The 15,561-nt window shown below is 34.1% G+C and overlaps 1 pseudogene; it reads left to right on the top strand.

The window, feature by feature from the left end:
• The first annotated feature begins 1,007 nt into the window (after window positions 1-1,007).
• LOC141540644 (nuclear receptor coactivator 1-like) lies at window positions 1,008-15,532 on the top strand (annotated as a pseudogene).
• The last annotated feature ends 29 nt before the right edge of the window (window positions 15,533-15,561 follow it).

Here is a 15,561-nt window from a genome sequence, read left to right as displayed (position 1 = left end):
TTTTTGAATTGTGTGTAAATTGGATTTAAGTGAGGCAGAGTTGCACGAAGTTGTCAGCCTTACTCTCTCTTCCAGAGCCACCACTGTCCAGTGGCAGGAGAGAATCAAGATAATTGGTGATGACTCAAGAAGCAATGGATGGGGGGCAGCTAGGTGGCGCAGTGGATAGCAGCACCAGCCCTGAATTCAAGAGGACCTGAGTTCAAATCTAGTCTCTCTGACAAAATAGTTTACTGGGATGTGGCTGCTGTGCATGCTACAGTGTCTTGGAGCCAGAGATGAGAATTAGATGGATCAGATAGACACCAAAGGTGGAAAGCAGCCATGTAAAAGGTTTGGCAGCCCACTCCCCCCATTCCAGAGGTACCAGTCTTTCCTCAACAAACCTTATACCCATGTCATTCAACAGGGTAATGGAAAAAGAAGGAATTAGTGGGAGGATAGATTATAGAATGAATTAGTTCTGTTAACAAAAGACCCCCAGGCCTATAAAGGGAATTGAAATAAAACAGTCAAAATGTTTTTCATCTGAGAAAATCTTGCAGAAGCCAGAAGATCCTGTAAAGGAGCAGAGTTCTCAGCTGCTCAGGGTGGAGTGGTAAAATGATGAGATAATATTGTTTCTAGAGGTTTTCAGGAAGGAAAGGGGAGACATTAGTAGACTCAATAAGACAGTCAGCCAGATGTTCAGAAAGTCCCCAGCAAGGTCTCAAATCTGCAGCTTATGCTCAAGATTGTCCTCAAGATGGTCAAGTCTGTGGTTTCTGACAGCTATAGGCTTCTCCAAATTTGGCTAGAGTTCATCTACAAAGAATCACTGGTATGTCAAGAAGCTTTGGGTTTCAGGAGCTTTTCTGATCGGATAGTTGTTCTTTAACTCTGACAGGTTGGGATAGTCATGTTAACAGTTAAAAAAAAAATAAATTGTAAAATTGTGGGAAAAGTATGGCTTTTTTTTTTTAATTGGCAAAGAATAGAAATCTGAGGAGAAATTCATTAATTGCAGAATGGCTAAACAAGTTATGGTGTATCGGTGTGATGAAACATTATTGCGCTATAAAAATTTAAAAAGTAGATCGTTTCAGAGAAACCTGGTTAGACTTATTCTGTGAACTGAATCAGTATGAATAAGACCAGAAGAACAGCAATATACCAAAAGTAATTTTGAAAAAAATTGGTAATTATCATCAGTATAATGAAAAAAAGATTCTAGAAGACTATTGAAATCTTTTACCTCCACATAAGGTTCTTAAAGGACTCAGAAATTTATAATAAACATTTTTTTATTCATGATCAATGTCAAAATTTTGTTTTTCTGAATTGTTTATATACACACACATATATATCTAGAAAGATAGAGAGAGAGTGCTATTTTGTAACAGTAGTTTTGTTTTTCTTTTTCTTTTCAATAGGGGATGAGGGAGGCAGAGAAGGTAGATTTTTAATTTAAAAATAAAATAAAAAAAAGAAGAAATAAATTGGACATATAAAGTTGTGATGAATTTGGGGGAATCTTGATAGTCAAACACAGAAAACTGGGATTTAAATAGAGACCTATTAGACAGGGATGAGACATAATAAAAGCTATGTTTTAGAAAGAATAGTCTGGTGGTTATATGGAAATCGGAGTGTTAGGATGAAGGGGCAAAGAATGAAGATGAAGGTAGGGAGGTTGACTAAGAGGATGTTATAGGAGTCTGGGCATGAAATAATTAGAGGGCCTGAATGAGGGTGGTGCCAGAGTGTCTGGAGAAGATAGAGCAAATCAAAAAAGAAATTTTAAACGATGAAATGATAGGACTTGATGACAGATTGAAAATGGAGATGAGAGGGAGGGGAAAGTCAATCATAGTTCCAAGTTTTCCACTCTAGGAAACTTAAAAAAAAGAATATGCTCCTTACAGAATAGGATAGTGGGAAAGAGAAGCTACATGAGGAGGTAGGAGCACATTGAATTTTAAAGTGGAATATTTAATTGGATTGTTTTGGAAGCATCTAAAACTACAAATATTTGTGTTGGCCGTTGGGGCTTGGGATTTTGAATTAGGAGTTATCATCATGGGGGGCCTAATTGAGACCTTGAAAAAAGGTGAGCTCATAAAAAGATATTTTCTCCTCTTGAACTCTGAATGCTGATTAAGTTAGGTGAATGGGGATTCTGTCATCAAAATTTCCTTTACTTAAAATTCAATGGTGATTTCTATCACACTATAATACAATATGACAATTTCCATTTCCTTCAAAATATGGAAAGAATTCTTATATTCATAAAGCTACATTAATAATTAAAAAGTCCAAGTTAGGTATTAATTAATAACATTACATAATTAAAAAAAACTGAAACAAAAAAATTATGTTGATAATATACTACAACAATTCATTCTTTTATTAGTCTTGGAACTCTCCACACCAAAGTAGACTGCAAAAACTGTGTTTTTGTAAAGTGTCATCTATAGTTTTAAAGGCCAAAATATTTATTTCTCTATATCTATGGTTAATTTGTTGATGTGCCTCTCTGAGATTTGAAAGTCATATGACATATCCAATTATTGGCTGATACTTAGGCCTTTCCAATTTGGAAGAATCTGTCAGAGATTCTGTGCCACTGACAGTTTTTGAGAATCTAGGCATATCTTCTGAACTTTACATTCCCCATCCTCTTTGGATTTGTGATTTCAATGGTCTAGGAAGCTCCTGGTGGGAAATTTTCTGTCCTAATCAGATCAGCACCTCTAGTCTTAATTGTTTGGGAGCCTGATAGCTAATTTAGATGATGGTCCAGGATCATATAAACAGTATGTGCCAGAAACAGGACTTGAATAGAACTTCCCAAATTCAACATTAGCTTCCATCCATTAAGCCACACTGCACATCAACTTTATGCATCTATTTAAAGTGAAATTTTCTAGGGTATTTATGCATCTATTTATAGCTCATAGAGTGTTTTAGTGTAATAAAATGAATAGGGAGGTTTTCTCCTTACTTTCTGGCATTACCCATCAAGGTGAGTCTATAACCTGTCTCCTTTTGGTGGTTCCTATCTTTAGCAATGCTCTTTTTTTCTTTCTCAGTGTTCAAATCCAAATTTAGACATCAGCATTTCTGTAATTTCTGGGTAATGACAATATTCATTTGCCTTAAGAACTGGCAGTGCTCCCTGACTGGCAAGCAAATTGGGGGCTATTTACTCTTAACTTACTCAGCAAGTCAGGAACTTTTAGTATCATTATAATCATTTTAAATGTAGAGATATTAAAGGTTTAGGGAGTTGACATGACTTGCCTAGTATCACAAAGCTAGTAAGTGGCAGAGCACTGGTCTCCTGAATTCAAATATAAATCCAGAATTTTTTCCTTTGCATTGTGGTTTTCTTCACTTAACTACTAGGGAAAAAAGAATAATATTTAAAGACTAAACTCTTGGGAAAGAATGATAATTAGAGATAAACAAAAAGAAATGATTATCAATGACTGGGGAAAATAGACTCAATTAACATAAATTTCATATACACAAATACTTTTTCAAGAAATAGGCTTCTACTCACTTCCAGTTGATCAATGATGGACAGAAATAATTACACCCAGAGAAGGAACACTAGGAAGTGAATGTAAATTGTTAGCACTACTGTCTATCTATCCAGGTTACTTATACCTTCGGAATCTAATACTTAATGTGCAACAAGAAAGTGGTATTTACACACATATATTGTATCTAGGTTATATTGTAACACATGTAAAATGTATGGGATTGCCTGTCATCTAGGGGAGGGAGTGGAGGGGAGGGATAATTTGGAAAAATGAATACAAGGGATAATATTATAAAAAAAATTTACTTATGCATATATACTGTGGAAAAAATCTAAATAAATAAAGTCAGAGAATGTTAAAAAAAAAAAAGACTTTATCAAGGGCAGGTTAATGAATTAAAATAAAAAAAAAAAGAAAAAAAAAAGAAATAGGCTTCTAAATAGATTCCTCTCACTGTCCACTAGATGACACTATTGCCCCAAAAATATAGTTTAATCTTTGTTACTTCACCTTCACTGACATAAATTTCCATATACATTCCTGCAATAATTTTAAGACTGACAGTATCATTTTCTCAGCAAAACTAGAAATTCCATTAAAAAGGTTTCTTTAACACCATAATAACAATATTGAGAGGGTTTTATGGTAATTTAAAATTATTGCTAAATTTTTCTTTTTTCAAACACTTTAATGAATATTTAGTTAGTCAATATTAAGTACCTATTATGTGCCAAGCATTATAGTAAATTCTAGGAACACAAAGACAGAAGGCTGTCTTTGTTCTCAAAGAGTTAAATGAACCAACTAATATATCAGGAGAAAATAATTAATTTACTGTGCTTCATTTATAAAACAGCATATTCATATTGTATAGAATTATGGGGATTGAGATCCTGACTATTAGGGGCTTCTGATGTATAATTGACAACTATAGGTAGTATGGATTAGTAGATCAGAGTGCTAGATTCAGAATTGGGAAAACTTTTATTTAATTCTGTTTCTGGCCTATGAATGTGGGCAAGGCCTGAGGCAGCTTCTTAAACTTAAACCTGAAAGTTGCAACAAAGAAATCTGATCTGCATTGGCTCTCAACCTGATGTCATAAAATGGTAAATCCTTCCATCATTCCTAGATGGGCAAATATAGAAAGATTTGTACAGTCAGGGAGAAAAAAGAAAAAAGAAAAGAAAAATACAGAGAATGAACAGAAAATTAGAAATGATCAATGAACTGAATATTTGTAAGAATGATTGAATTTGTATTATTTCAATTAAGTTTCAGGGAGTTTGTATTTCATATTTTAGAATACTAGAGTTGGAACTCAAAGAAACCCAGGACTCCATTTAGAATAAGACCCTCATTTTGTTATTGGTCAATTGTTTCACTCTTTCTCTGTGGCCCCATTTGGGATTTTCTTGGCAAAAAATGAAGCCAGATTTGAACTGGAGAATAAGGGTCTTCCTGACTCAAGCTAGCCCCTCATTTTATAAAAGAAGAAACTATAGATTTGGGAAATTAAAAGACTTATCCCAAATCACGCAATTAGTAAATAAACATCAGATATCTTATGCAATGTGGAATTTAGATAAATAACTTCTTCTGATTAGTTTAGAAAGCTTTATAATTATATGGAACTTCAGTATCTTTTTTTTTTTTTTTAAGAAGAGAGATAAGGATTGTAGATTTAGGACAATAAGAAGGTTGTGATAATTCATTTAATACATTGGATAAAAGATATTAGCAAGTTGGAGTTTTACTTTTACTTTTTTGACATATTAGTAGCAACATTATGTAAAGCCCTTAGAAGTACATTGAATTTTACCTTGCATCCCATAACAAACTTGATATTTCATTTGATTCCTAGATGGCAAAGTAGAATACCAGGTTTAGAGTCAGGAAGATTGACTTAAATATGGCTTACACTTACTTGTGTGACTCTGGGCAAGCCACTTAAATCCAATTTGCCTCAATTTCCTCATTTGTAAAATGAACCAGAGAAAGAAATGGCAAATCACTCCATTATCTTTGGCAACAAATGGGGTCATGATGAGTTGAATATGACTGAACCAACAAATTACATTTTGGGAATTGCATTTTGGGTTAAAGCTACCAATAATCAGAATAAATTCCTTAAAGGTGTAATTGAATAACTCATTTGTAATTTAATGTATTATTCAATTCAGCAAGCATTTATTAATTATTTATTTTGTGTCAGGTACTGGGCTAAATTTTGGATACAAAAACAAAAGGACAAATAGTCCTTGGCCCCAAGGAACTTAACAGTTTACTGAATTTAGTTTTGAAGTTTTGCCTGTATTATTGTAGGTTAAGTGATGTGTCCAGTATTCCAGATAATAGGCATATATAGCAGAGATAGACATAAATTCAGGCCTTTCTCTATTCTTCATTGTTAATGCAATCTTCAAAAATAAATGGTATTCATTATATATATATATATTATCTATAGACATATGTTAAATATATCCTAATTAATGGAAACAGCAGACTCAACTTTCCAAGTTGTGTGAGAGAGATGGATTCATGGGCAGAGGATATCAGCCTCCTGAACTGCTGAAAAGTCCCTACATGGAGAAGCTGGAGAACTTGTTTTCAGGAAATTCATAATATATAACGAAAATATCTTAGAGAGACCGTAGATTATGAATAAATATTACAAAATGTTTCTGGTCTTCAAGCAAGGTGGTTAAGAAAAGTCTCTTTAATTGACTATCCAGCAAGAAGTGGGAGTATTTTTAAAAGGAACTGGTTGGCTTCCTCTTTCTTTCCTCCAATATTCTTGTAGCTACTTGACTCTGATGGATCTCTTCGATTTATTCATTCATGGCAACCAGTAGTAGACAATGCTGTAAGGGGAGAAGTCATTTGGCTGTCTTCCCTCTGAGACCATATGATCCTGTGACTATGGAGCTGAGTTTTGCTTTGACAGCTTTGCTGTCTCTGCATTTTTAAATTTTCATTCAGTATGAAAGGACAGCAACATCCTAGTATTTAGCCAGGTTTTGCAGCTAGCTAAGCTTCAGTGCTCCAAGATTCAAGGAGTGACCTAGTTCCCAAAGATTACTTGTCAAAGTAGCTGAGACAAGTATTCACTCTTCAGCAATGTCAAATTAGAATGAGAAGTTGGTGGGACTAGTGATATAGAAAATGAAATAAGTTTGCATCTCTTCTCCAGAGAGCAATTTTGTATTGAGAAGAGTATGTCCCTCATATAATGGATGTAGAAGTAAGACATTTGTTCTTGGTACCTGATATAGAGAACATTTGGTTGGCAAGGGGGCTTGCACTTAATAGCATTAGAAAAGTGAAACACCAAGCCCCACAAGATAACCCAAAATCCTAAGGAGCAGACAAAGCAAACCTAGCTCCAGGAAAGTGAGCCAGGATTTACATGATATATATGAATCAACTAAATATATGATAAAATGACAAAATATCCCTAATCAATTGGGAAGGAATAAAGTACCAAACCTTACTATCTTCCTCACTTTTCTAATACTACTAAAGGTATCACTATCCCTCTAGTCATCCAGATTTGCCTCCTCAATGGTTCTCATTCCCATTTGCTGTCAAATCTTATTTTTAACCTTCACAATATTCCTCCTATCATCTCTTTTCTCTACTCTTCACAAATATTACTTTTATATAAGCCCTCATCAACTCTTATCTGAATTATTATAATAGCCTTCTAAATGAGCTTGACTCATTTCACTCAGCTGTCAAATGATTTTCCTAAAGAGTAGGTCTGACCATGTCACTCCACTAACTCAGTGATCTACAATAACACCTATTACTTCCAGGATCAAAAACAAACAAAAAGCCCCCTCAAAAAACTCTGCACAAACATACCTGTAAGCCCTATTTTCATTTTGTATGAACCATGAAATTGGGTAGGAGTCTTAATCATCAAATACTGTTCAAGGCTTCAGATTTAGTGAAAAGTATAGACCATCCAAGGAGTGCCTGCATGTCACTATGAGATAATGTTCACAACTGGGTGTGGGTAAGATGGGGACATGGAAGGGAATTTTCCATAAGGCATCTACAAAGAACTGGTTCAGTTACCCAAATTCTGAAATTAGAAAATATTTTTTCCTAAAAAGTCTCCTCCAAAATACGAAAGGGAGAAATTAGGCACTTATATTTGATACTATTGAGTACCCTTTCTTGTTTCATCTCTGGACACTTTTTGTCCTGGTTCTCTTCTTATCTTCTTATCTATTCCTTAGACTTATATATCATTTCTCCTACCTTGAATATACTCTCAAAGTTCTCTTCAGGTTTTTCTCCTTACTCTACAATCTCTCTCTTGATAACTTCTTCATCTTTCCTGAATTTGTCATCTTTTTATAAATAACTCTTTTAAAAATAGTATCATCTACATATTTATATATCATATCACCAACTATTTCCTGGACATTTCAAACTGATAGACATCTCAGACTCAACATTCCAAAACAGAACTCATGAACTTTTACCCCAAACTCACTCTTAACAGATTTCTCTGTTTCTGCTCAGGAAGACACCATTCTAATCTTTCCGGTTCCTAATCTTGGCATAGTATTCTCCTTACTCTCTCTCATCTCACATATACAATCAAATGACAGATTTTGTTATTTCTTCTTCCAATGCAATATATCTCACATCAAGCCTTTTCTCTCTACTCATAACTTAAACTATCACCTTACTTCAGATTCTCAGAATCTCTTACCTAGACTATTGACAATGGCTTTCTAACTGGTCCTCATGCCTCAAACTTTCCCCCACTCCAATTCATCTAAAAGGCTGTCAACATGAATTTCCTTATGTTTTGAATATGTCACTCTTCTACTCAATAGACTCCATTAGTTCCCCATTGATTCTCTCTTATAATACAATCTCTCTTTGGCATTGGAAACTTAAAAACTTGGTCCTTATTCATCATTCTGTTTGTTTTATCCTTTCACAAACTTTACAATCCATGCAAACTGGCCTTCTCTTTGAACTCTTCTTAACAAGAACTTGACCTACCATTTTTTGCTTTTACAGTGGCTATTACCCATGACTAAAAGAAACTTCTCACCTCTACTTCAGAAAATCCTTTGCTTTCTTCAGGACATAACTTAAGTACTAATTTTTTTTTGCCAAGTTGATTAGGGCTAAGTGATTTGCCCAGAGTCACACAGCTAATAAATATTGTGTCAGGTTGGATTTGAACTCAAGTCCTCCTGACTCCAGGACTAGTGATCTGTTCATTGCACCATCTTGCTGTCCCTTAACCACCATTTTTTTTTTTTACAAGTTTTCCCTTATATCCACAATTTCTAGTGCTTTATCTCCCTATTTATATTTATTTTGTGTATCTTTATTCTCTGTACATTTACATATGTAAATATCGTCTCCCCCAATAGAATCAAACTTCTTGAATGCTGGAGCTATTTATTTTCCTTTTTTTCTGGTCTTTTTATTGCCAGCACCTAACAAAGAACCAGGAACATAGTGGGACTTTATACATATTTGCTGATTTCTTGTTAATTGAATATGTACTTATAGGATAAGGAAAAATAAAGAAATATTAAAAAGTAATTGAGATAGAGGGTAACCTGGTTGTCTTAGAGACAATCATAGCCATGATGACCCTACTAGGGAATTGGGGCCTTCTGTTTTGAAAACTATTGCTTTACAAAACCATATATTTCTCTCCCTTCTACACCATGGGACATCTTGTCCCTTTGCACTATGTATAGTTTGGGCTAGTGATAGCTCTGATCATGGATCTTTTGAATTTTATAAGTCTTGGAGGACTCTGGAATTTAAAGTTTGTATCAAATATATTAGTAATTTTATAGCTTTTCCAGTCTGGCTGATGCTTTGTATAATTTAAAAGGTATTTCACATTAGAACATAAAGAAAAAATTCTCCTTTATAGCATGTTTCAGTTTTCAAAAAGAACAACAATAACAAGACCCAATAACAAAATTTGAAGACAGATGGTAGATAGGAAACTTACCTATACTGCTAATAACCACAGTGTGGCACCCCTGACTTAAAGAAGATTTTAATCAGCCATTGACCATATTTTCTTATCAAATACTATAATAACTTTTAGAGGAAGAATTATTTTCATTCTGCATTGTGGTAACTACTTTCTTAATGATTTACTATTTAGACAAGGTTAAATGCATATTATATAATTTTAAAAAGAAACATGCAACACTTTCAATTTTATGTTATATATTTTTATTCATGGAAATTTCCATGTTCTCCCCACATAAAAACAAACTCTTCTCTCAGGGACAAAGAAAGCATTACCATGTATTCTTTAATGAACTTTTCTTTGGTAAAATGGAGACTGTAGTAGTTTGTTTTGTTTGCTAGTATGAAAACAAAGTTGCATATCCTATCTTCAGTCTTCAATATGGGGGGGGGCAGGGAAACAAAATAAAACAAAAAAGAAAAACCAGGATAAAACAGCAAAGAAAGAGAGAAGTCTATAGGGAGAGGACAGAGATTTTGAAATTCTAACATCAAATTCAAAAGACATTAAAGATCTTCTTTGGCTACTCTTAGTGAGCCAGCAAATACTTGTTTAAGTAGACAGGAACAACAGTTCTCTTAAGACCCATAATAACAAATTTAACAAAGGTGTCCCCTTCCTTCCTTCCTTCCTTCCTTCCTTCCTTCCTTCCTTCCTTCCTTCCTTCCTTCCTTCCTTCCTTCCTTCCTTCCTTCCTTCCTTCCTTCCTTCCTTCCTTCCTTCCTTCTTTCTATCTTTCATTTTCCTTCCTCCCTTTTCTTCTTCCTTTTTTCCCTTCCTCTCTCCTTCCCTTCCTTCCTTCTTCCCTTTAGATTTCTTCCCTCCAAGCCCATCATGTGACAAGACTAGAATCTTAACTGTTTGAAAAAATAGGGAAAAATTTTGCAAAGGCTTGCACAGAGTATGCACTTTTTATATTTCTGTCACAGCCAAGTGTTTTCTTTGTTCTGAGTACAGGGTGTTTTTTTTTTTTTTTTTTTCTGCCTAGAGGAAAAAATAAAGAAACTTCAAGAATGCTTCTCCCTACTTCAGGTTAGGGAGAATAAAAGGCTTCAAAAGGAGCCATATGCTAGATTTCCATGGGGAGAAAAGGGACCTGAAGTAGAGATGAGAGATTTGACTCTTGTCAGGATAATGGAGCAAGAAAGGGTGATTTACACTGAAGAAAAGAAAGCAAAGAAGACAGCTACACAATTAGATTTTGAAGACAAATTTAAGTTTCAGAAGAAGAGAGAATTGGAACTCTGAAAAGGATGAAACTTCCTGCCTTCCTAAAATATTAAATACATTTAAATAGATAATTATTATGTAATAGATAATTATATAATCTAAATAATTTAATTTAATATCAAATGTTTAAATACAAAATATTAAAATGGAGTGACATTTTAAAGAAATGAAGAGAAGAGTAGTGATTCCCTTCTGAGAGGTATCAAGGCAGCTATTTATCAACTATTTATGTCCATTAATTCTAATGGAATATAACAAAGAACATTCTAAGACATATTAAATTGGACAACAGCTACCTACTTTTGGAGATGCACATGAACATAAATGAAACTACCAGAAGAAAACCAAAGAATATTTCCAGTTTGTTTAATGTAATTATGAAGTTTTGGTCAAGAAACAATAGACAGTCATAAATTGTGTATTCATTCTCATTGTTCACCAAAGGAAAGAAGAGAAAAAATAAATTAGAAAATAGCTAACTAAGAAGATGATGTCTAAGGAGGGGATCTGGAATTCTGGGTTAAAGGTATTAGTATGAATTTGACAGATTTTTGTTTAGTATTGAAATATATAAAGATTTATGAGAATGTATTCCCTAAATGTTATGGAAATCTAATCTAAAGGACTTTAAACTAAAATGGATGTGGGTGGGGTGGGGAGAAGGAGACTGCTTGTGTATAACTACCAAAGTTAGATACCTTAAGGAGGTAGAAAGTAACCACAATAAAGAGAGAATAGCAACTGAGATACCTAGAAAGTCAAGAAGTCAAAAACCTAAGAAAGGAGTCAGTAGTAAAATTCATGAATTCTAAGTGTCTATATTCAATTGCCCAAAGTTTAGATAGCAAACAAAATAAACTAGAAGTCTTTAAAAATATTTTTATTTCATTAAATATTTTTCAATTATATTTAATTTAAATATTTTAAAATATTTATATTCTTTTTTTTTAAAGTTTTGAGTTTTAAATTCTTTCCCTCTCACCCTTCCAATACTCAAGAAGGCAAGCAATATGATATCAATTATACATATGAAGTCATGCAAATCATATTTCTATATTAGACATGTTGAAAAGAAAACCCAAAACAATAAAAATAAAGAAAATGGCAAAAGTGTGCCTCAAACTTTATTCAGAACTCATCAGTTCTGTCTCTGGGGATAGCATTTTTTAATCATGGATCCTTTGGAATTATCTTGAATCATTGTTTTAATCAGAGTAGATAAGTCTTTCCCAATTGATCATTCTTATAATATTATTGTTACTATATACAGTGCTCTCCTGGTTCAGCTAATTTAAATTTGCTTCAGTTTATATAAGTCTTTCCAGATTTTTTTGAAATCATACTGCTCATCATTTCTTATAACATAATAGTATTCCATCACAATCATATGCTACAATTTGTTCAGCCATTCCTCAGTTGATGGGTATCCCTCAATATCTAATTTGTTGTTTCTTCCTCCCTTTCTTCTCCCTCCTTCCCTTCCTTCCTTCCTTCCTTCCTTCCTTCCTTCCTTCCTTCCTTCCTTCCTTCCTTCCTTCCTTCCTTCCTTCCTTCCTTCCTTCCTTCCTTCCTTCCTTCCTTCCTTCCTCTCTCTCTCTCTGTCTCTCTCTCTCTCTCTTCCTCTCGCTCTGTCTCTTTCTTTCTATTTCTTTCTTTTATAAAGCTTCTTGCTAAAATAAAGGCCTATCTTTCTAATATTAATGTTCTTCTTGTATTGTTATACAGTTATGAGCCATAGAACACAATAGTCTCCAAAAATTATATTTAAGTATCACTGACTGAAGTTCAAAGTGAAAGATTTTAATGAAAATTTGATTTTCCATTTGGCCTATATGACAGCAGGAAAAAAAAAAAAATTAGTCAATTTCTGCTTCTTCATCTGTAAACAGTGATCTAATTCTTAATAGCTTTCTTATTCATTACTTTAAAGTGCTTTCATGACCTTAGCACCTAATCAAAAACATTACTACATTGCAGCCATTATGCTGAATTTGAGGAAAAAAACCCAATTGGCAAAGCTCCTAGCTCCATTATTTGATCATAGTCGCCTTTCCAATGAAATACTGTTTACTAACAATAACACTTATAGAAGACTCCTAATTTTCAAAAATATGACAAATTAATTCATTAATCTTCATAATAAATTAAGCAATAAGAAAAATAAAAGTACATTTAATTAAATAGCACATTTCTACTTGGGCATATAAAGTCAGGATCATAGGTTCGTAAATTTACAGCCATAACCAAAATCAACATTTAACCCAAATCAGTTTCTTGTTGAGGACCTGAGCAATTTTTTTTAATTGATATTTTTGGCCTTGGTTTTAGTCCAAAGAGATAAATTGGACAGAGGACCTAGGTACTCCCAATTGCAGAAGAAGTCATTGTCCTCCTTGAAAACAAAGCATTATCTTTAAAAATGCCTTTGGGAGGAGGAAGAGGAGGAGAAGAAGAAAAAAAAAACATGGCCCACTGTGCACAATGGCTGAAAACCTTATTCTTCATGGTCAAGGGAGCAATAATTGAGCTGTGATGGGCTTTACTCCCTCTTATTGTAACTCTCCTATTTCCTCTTATAGCAGTGGTCTCTCTTCTCCCCTACTAAGTCTCCCACTTCTCCCTTAAGATTGCCCTCTTCTCCTGCACTGAGAGAAAAAAGTCATTTGGACTCTTCATCCATCTCTCTCTCCTTGGGGGAACTCCAGGGATATGGTGGAGTTCCCTGGAAAGAGTAGGGGGCTAGTCTCCCACCACTGGGGATCTGTTGGATGGCTGTCAGCTGAGCCTTCAGCAGTTCAGGGAGTCCAAATGGTAGATATGATGCCATCAGATCTTTGTCTAAAGGGGGATAGCATTTTTCATCATGAGATCTTTGGAATTGTCTTGGATCATTGTATTGCTTATAATAGGTAGCTAGATCATTTTCAGCTGATCACTGTACAGTGTTGCTGTTGCTGTATACAATATTCTCCTGGTTTTGCTCATTTCACTTTCAGCCCATGTCTGTTCATGCCAATGGAAAGTTAACTGAAACTAGTTCTGATGACTTGTGTCACAATAACAAAACTGTGTTATAATAACAATCAAATCTTCCCCGTATCTGAAATAATACCTGCTCCCAGGGCCCTGGTTTTATAAAGTTTGATATCCAAATATGCAAAAGAGGCATGGTGAATCCCAGTTTCACTGGTTGATAGATCTTGCTCTTGAGGGTCAAAAATGACATATTAACAGATATGAAGCATGGGACATCTCCATTGACTAAATGGTCATAAAATGATCATGAGATGGTAACCTGCTTGTGTTGGATAAGAGAGATTGGTCCAGTGGTACAAAAAAATAAATGAAAGGATTTTCCATGTTGTTGGGTCACCTCTGTTACACTGGACTTGATCACCATGATGAGAAAAAAACAAGAATTGAAAGCCTCTGGTTAGTTTCCTGTGTTTAAGATCTTGGGATCTGTACCTCACACTCTGGGGCCTAATTTACGCAACTTACAATTACTACTCCTACAGAAGTATATAATATAGATTAATATTGATTGGAACAGAGTAGAGATCCAAATGAATTATTTTTCCCAGTCCTGCAATGACTGGTATAGGAACAAATTAGTTACTTTTGCAATTGGCCTTGAATAAAGAGAATTCAAAGATTAAGATTTTTCTCAAAAACATCTTTCTTCCATTCCTCAGTAGTATTTCAATTGATCTGAACTGTTCTGCATCTTCTTTATGAATAAAGAATTCTCCCTGGCTTAGTTACACATTGTGAACATAATTTTTTACTTAAGACATTATGGAGACTTAAGGAATAGAAAAGATGGTCCTTATCCTCTTGGAGCTTATATTCTAATTGAAATTTGGTGCTCAAAATGCACCAAAAGTACTTTAAGTTAATATAATACAAGTAAAATAGATGATTCTTGATGAGGCAGAATATTTACAGTAATTAGAATCAAGGATGTTGATCATGGAAAACTTTCTGGAAATATAAAACTGAACTTTAAAGGAACATGAAATTCATAAGGAAGTTGTGAAGTAGCTCAACATGTGAATGGTCTCAGAAATAATTCAACAAATTCTTCTAACTCACATTCACATAAGAGAAAAGGATCACTTTGTGACACACTGGCATCAAGAACAGAAAAGAGTGAATAAAACAAGAAAAAATAGAAAAGCTGGTTGACTTCTGTCTGCAAACACTGGTGATATTGAAAGGCAGGCAAATGCAAGATTTTAAAGAAAATAGTTTATCAAATTCAGCATATGAAAAGAATGAAACAAGAAAAAAAGGTAAATGATGATGACATCTAGAAATGAGATCTCATCAAATAGTCAAGGAGTGATTGAAAAGGAATCTCTGGGATCTCTTCTTTTGGAGGCCTTAGATGTTTTTTTCTTTGTTGTAAAAGGAGAACTGTATTTGTGTCAGAAAATACGACTAGCAATTTGGGTTATAAGAAGAACTGATGAATATCAGTGTCTAGAGTATACTTCAATTGGCACCATGCAGAATTTAGCAAAAATCTGCTAGCCATACCTTTAACTGCCAGATGCTAATTTACCCCTCATATAAGCCATGCAGAGAATCAAAAAGTTTGCCAATGATGTGAAGTGCAGGGTTTCACTGTGTCAAGTGGCCAAAATCAATCCAGGAAGAAGAAGATATCCATTTATATTTGATTTGTATTGCACAGCAATTATCCTGCATCTTTTATGGATTCAAAATCATTCCTTAGAAGTCTTTGCTTCTGACCACTCCCATGAT

This window comes from Sminthopsis crassicaudata, chromosome 4, assembly GCF_048593235.1.
Source record: "Sminthopsis crassicaudata isolate SCR6 chromosome 4, ASM4859323v1, whole genome shotgun sequence".
NCBI lineage: Eukaryota > Metazoa > Chordata > Mammalia > Dasyuromorphia > Dasyuridae > Sminthopsis > Sminthopsis crassicaudata.
Note: the sequence above shows the minus strand (reverse complement) of the source record. Positions and strands in the feature narration are given on the sequence as shown.